Raw genomic sequence first — 6,042 nt, 5'->3', positions numbered from 1 at the left:
AAGGGGCTCCCAGGAAAGAGAGAAGGAACCAAGTTGTTCAGCCCTGTTCTCAGCACACCGAGGCCCTGCCAGAGTTTGCTGTTTTGGGAAGTGGATTCCTAGTCTGACAAAATAAATCACTTAATTTTTCTTTCTTTCTTTTTCCTAATTTGATTTATTTTTTGGCTGTGCCAGGTCTTTGTTGTGGCAATGAAGATCTTTAACTGTGGGATCTTTAGAACTGGGATCTAGTTCCCTGACCAGGGATGGAACCCAGGTCCCCTGCATTGGGAGTGTAGAGTCTTAGCCAACTGGACCACCAGGGAAGTCCCTCCCTCGATCTTTCAAACCTTGTTCTTTTTCAGGTGATTTTCTGTTGCTTCTTTCATGGCTGGTTTTCTTAAGGCCACCAAAGAAGACTTCTGCCATTATGATGGTAATTATAGCACCCACACATCCAGAATGGTAATGTCATGTAAGTGGCGTCTATATAGGTGACACCCTCCCAATGCCAGCAATCTCTGGTGATCACAACAGCCATTTCTACCCATCCATTGTGCTGTTTCCCAATGAACTCAGATACAGCCTCAAAATCCTTCTCAACCCAGGTCTCCAGGCAGCACTAATAAATTCATGGGAGTTGGCTCATGAGATGAAGTCTACTTGCTAGCTCAGGTCAATAATTTTTCAGTTTGCACAGTGTTTTTATATATATTGTTTCCTTTTCTTAATAGCTTTATGAAGTAGTTGCTACCAGGCCTGTTTTATAGGTGAAAAAATTGCTGTCTCAGGAAGTTAAATGACTTATCTAAAATTACACATAGAAATCATGGGGGAAAAAAAAAGAAGTCATGGGAGACTGAGGATGTGAACTCAGAGATCTTGATGTAATAAATCCCAAGGATACTGGCAAGGTATTCCTCACCTGTGTGTCTTGTGGGTTTCAGGGATTTTTTCTTTCTTTTTTTTTTTTTTTTTAAATTTTATTTTATTAGTTGGAGGCTAATTACTTCACAACATTTCAGTGGGTTTTGTCATACATTGACATGAATCAGCCATAGAGTTACACGTATTCCCCATCCCGATCCCCCCTCCCACCTCCCTCTCCACCTGACTCCTCTGGGTCCTCCCAGTGCACCAGACCCGAGCACTTGTCTCATGCATCTCACCTGGGCTGGTGATCTGTTTCACCATAGATAATATACATGCTGTTCTTTCAAAACATCCCACCCTCACCTTCTCCCACAGAGTTCAAAAGTCTGTTCTGTACTTCTGTGTCTCTTTTTCTGTTTTGCATATAGGGTTATCGTTACCATCTTTCTAAATTCCATATATATGTGTTAGTATGCTGTAATGTTCTTTATCTTTCTGGCTTACTTCACTCTGTATAATGGGCTCCAGTTTCATCCATCTCATTAGAATTGATTCAAATGAATTCTTTTTAACGGCTGAGTATATTCCATGGTGTATATGTACCACAGCTTCCTTATCCATTCATCTGCTGATGGGCATCTAGGTTGCTTCCATGTCCTGGCTATTATAAACAGTGTGGCGATGAACACTGGGGTGCACGTGTCTCTTTCAGATCTGGTTTCCTCGGTGTGTATGCCCAGAAGTGGGATTGCTGGGTCATATGGCAGTTCTATTTCCAGTTTTTTAAGAAATCAGGGATTTTTTCTTTAAACTTTTTTTTTATATTGGAGTATACCCAAATAACAGTGCTGTGATAGTTTCAGGTGGACAGCAAAGGGACTAAGCCATACAAATACATGTGTCCATTCTTCTCCAAACTCCCCTCTCATCCAGCATGCCATAGAACATTGAGCAGAGTTCCCTTGTTGGTTATCCATTTTAAATATAACAGTGTATACCTGTCCATCCCAAACTCCCTAATTATACCTTCCCCTCATGCTCCCCACCCTCTAGGGACTTTTTAAAATGCATTTCAGGGGAACAGAAAAGGTCAAGAGCAGTTGCTAAGCCTCGTGAGCTGGCCAGCCAAAAATAATGGCTTGTCTAGCTGGGAAACACGAGCACATTCTAGATAAGCAGCTATCATCTTTAGCTGCAGTTTGGGCAAGTATTTGGGTCTACGTTCTAAAAAGCCATGTACACACCAACAGGTAGAAAACAGCAATCTTTAAATGTCCAGGACAGTGGACCGTGAACATCTGGAAAACTGGATCATGGGGAGTAGGGCCATAGCCACTGAGATTCAGGGACAGAATTTTGTCCAGTTGTTCACAGTTTTAAAAAAGTAAACATAAAAAAAATAAATAAATAAACATGCGGGGAACACATGTAAATCCATGGCTGATTCATGTCAATGTATGGCAAAAACCACTACAATATTGTAAAGTAATTAGCCTCCAACGAATAAAAATAAATGGAAAAAAAAAGTAAACATGCTTAGTCCCTTAAAAACATATAGTAGGGACTTCCCTAGCAGTCCAGTGGTTAAGACTTTGCCTTCCAATGTAGGGTGTGTGGGTTCAATCCCTGATCAGGGAACTAAGATCCCACATGCCTCGGAGCCAAAAAAACAAAATATAACACAGAAATAATAGTGTAACAAATTCAATAAATTTAAAATGGTCCTCATCATCAAAAAACAAACTTACAAACAAACAAACTTATCTTAAACAGACAAACAAACATATACTAGACCCAGTGAAAGGTACCAAACCATGTGTGGTGGACACATGGATTAATAGACACACACATACCCCTTGTAAATGAGAGGCTGGAGCTAAAAATGACATTTTCTTGACTTCCTTGCCCCCAAGTATACAAGGTATGAATTACTTTTTACCAACCAGATGACCTCGCGTGTGATGTTGAATTATGTTGGGAGGAAAATGTGCCAGGGGCTTGTGGGAGGAGCCGTGTGGACCTGGTGGCTGCTGGGGACATCCTGATTTAGGAAGCCACTCCTCAGAGGTGCCTGTGGTGGAAGATTTCCTGCTTCTGAAGCTTCTTGGTCATGCAAGAGCCAAAGGTTCCATGGCTGCCCAGTTGTGTGTTGTGGTTTGGGGAGTTCTTCCCAGAGCCTATCCTGGTGTCTATTTCTTCATCCCTCCCCTGGTTCTGTGGTCTGCCTTTGCTGCTTTGTTTCTTCTTTGTTGTTGTTGTTCTGTTGTTGTGTTGTGCTCAGTCATGCCCTGCTCTTTGTGACCTCATGGACTGTACACACCAGGTTTGTCTGTCCTTGGGATTTCCCAGGCAAGAATACTGGAGTGGGTTGCCATTCCCTTCTCCAGGAGATCTTCCCGACCCAGGGATTAAGCCCAGGTCTCCTGCATTGGCTGGTGGATTCTTTACCATTTGAGCCACCTGGGAAGCCTTTAACCCTTCATAAATACCTTTCTGCTCAAACTCGCTCGAGTGGATTCTGTGGTCTAGAACCCAGAACTGTGATCAACACCCCACCCCTGGGAGGAATGCCTCTCCCTGCAGTTGGGTTCTTCCTGGTAACTCACAGGCCTTCTGAGAGGCACTTTGTGAGCGTGGAGCAGGCAGGCATGCAGCCCTCCCCTGAGATGAGGATTGCACCCCTGCTGTGGTTCCAGTTGCATGGGGATCCTTTTCTGAACACAGAAGCCGAAGTCCCCTCGGAGTTATAACTGGGAGCTTCCAGTTGGGAAGGTGGTTGATGTTCCTAATGTCCTGGTTGAAAGGAAACAAGAAGGAAGACGTGTTCATTCTCCTTCTAGAAAGAAAGCAGAGAGCTGTACTTTGAACACCTCTTTCTTTTTTTCCCCTAATATTTTTCCCCCTAATATTTATTTGTTTGGCTGTGCCAGGTCTTGTTGTTGTTCTTTAGCCACTCAGTCGTATCCAACTCTTTGCAATGCTATCGACTGTAGCCCGCCAGGCACCTCTGTCCATGGAATTTCCCAGGCAAGAATACTAGAGTGGGTTGCCATTTCCTTCTGCAGGGCATCTTCCCAACCCAGGGATTGAACCTGGGTCTCCTGCATTGCAGGCAGATTCTTCACCATCTGAGCCTTCAGGGAAACCCCTGCTGGGTCTTAGTTGCAGCATATAGGATCTACTTCCTTGACCAGGGATCAAGTCTGTGTCCCGCTACATTGGAAGCTTGCAGTCTTAGCTACTGGACCACCAGGGAAGCCTCTTTTTGCCCATTTTTAAACTGAGCTATTTATCTTTCATTATTGGTTGTAAGAGTTCTTTACATATTCTGAATACAAGCCCCTTATCAGGTATATAATTTGCAGATATCATCTTTTCTTCATGGGTTGTCCTTTCGCTTGCTTAATGGTGTCAATATTTCAAAGTTTTAAATTTTGACTCATCCTTTTCTCAAGTCCTGCCCTCCCCAACATGTAATGAGACACAGATTTCACTGATTCTGCCTTAGAAATATCTCTGAAGTGTACTCCACCCCCACTGCCTTGTACATCCCCACCAGGGAAGTCCTGGAACACCTCTTTCAATAACCCTGGCCCAGGAGCTGCTTCCTGTGTGTGTGTGTGTGTTAATAACTGAAGGACTAATCTTCTGGGGAATTCCTTCAGACTAAACACTCAGCTTGCTTCTTATATTAGTCACATCTTCTGTTTGTTGTTCTCTGATACTCTGACATCTTGGGGCCCTGCTGGCCCTGGAGAGATTGCCCTTTCGTGGGATTAGCCAGTTCCTAGAGACAGTAAGCAACTCACCTGGGAGTGGACCTTTCAAATGTAGACCAATCCAGAGCTTGTACCCCTAACCACTTCCTTTACTGGGTTCTTCCACTCCAGATCGTTATCTACTTGCCCTAATCACCCAGGAGCAAGGCTCCAAGTGTCTAAGGACAGCCCCCAATATGCCCAGCATCAGCTGAGATTATTTAAACCAGCCAATCCTCAGCCTTCTTTGCCTGCGTCACCTGTAACTTCCTGAGGAAACCCCAGTGGAGGCTCTTGTCCAAGCTTCCCCTCACTCCCTCTGCCGCCCAGACTGACTCTGAGGCGTCTCTGTGTGTCACCCGTGGTTTGCCATGTCCCCTTCTCTTGGTATCTCTGGGTGTAACTATTTGTTCACAGGCAGTTGTCTCCTGATCTGTTGACCTCACCGTACCTAAAAAGTAATAAAGCCTAGATTTTAAAAACATTCATTTAAAAACATTCATTGAGGAGTCGTGGTCCTGGCCGTGCTGGGCCAGTGCTGGTAAAGGTTTCCCGCGCCCTGGCTTAAGTCCCATCCGACAAGATCAAAGCTACAAGAGAATGGACAGTGAGGTACAGAGAGATGGAAGGATCTTGGATTTGATTGACAATGCTTGGCGAGAAGACAAGCTGCCTTATGAGGATGTTGCAATACCACTGAATGAGCTCCCTGAATCTGAACAGGACAACAGAGGCACCACACAATCTGTTAAAGAACAAGAAATGAAGTGGACGGACTTGGCCTTACAGTGCCTCCATGAGAATGTTCCCCCCGTAGGAAACTGACTTCTTGTTCATCAACAGATTTTTTTTTTTTTAAAATACAGATACAAAACATTTTCTTTCTGTCTCTTAACTTAAATCTTTTAGTGATAGATCCACACTCAAAAATGTACAACTAATTATGTGGCAGCAAAATGCAATGTGAAAATACTCAATCAGGTTGAGAAGCTGATTGCAGTTTCTTAGGAATGTAGAACATCTGGCCCTTTGAACCTAAAGTTCTTCATTGACTAGCTTGTGTTTGAACATGATTTGTTAAACATTTGCCTTTAATTCTGAAAAAAAAAAAATAATAAATAAAAATAAAAACACTTCATTGAATACTCATTGGAAGGACTGCTGCTAAAGCTCCAATATTTTGGCCATCTGATGCAAAGAGCAGACTCATCGAAAAAGACCCTGGTACTAGGAAAGATTGAAGGCAAAAGGAGAAGAGGGTGGCAGAGGATGAGATGGTTGAACAGCATTGTATCAATTCAATGGACATGAACTTGGGCGAACTTCGGGAGATGGTGAGGGACAAGGAGGCCTGGCATGCTGTAGTCCATGGGGTCCCAAATAGTCAGACACGACTTGACAACAGAATGACAATAATGGTACTTTCTAGGCA

At 43.6% G+C, this 6,042-nt stretch overlaps 1 pseudogene; it reads left to right on the top strand.

Moving 5' to 3' along the window:
• The first annotated feature begins 5,153 nt into the window (after window positions 1-5,153).
• Window positions 5,154-5,517, top strand: LOC136147416 (anaphase-promoting complex subunit 13 pseudogene; annotated as a pseudogene).
• The last annotated feature ends 525 nt before the right edge of the window (window positions 5,518-6,042 follow it).

The sequence above is a fragment of the Muntiacus reevesi genome, chromosome 15 (assembly GCF_963930625.1).
Source record: "Muntiacus reevesi chromosome 15, mMunRee1.1, whole genome shotgun sequence".
Classification (NCBI taxonomy): Eukaryota; Metazoa; Chordata; class Mammalia; order Artiodactyla; family Cervidae; genus Muntiacus; species Muntiacus reevesi.
This window is presented reverse-complemented; position numbering and strand designations above follow the sequence as displayed.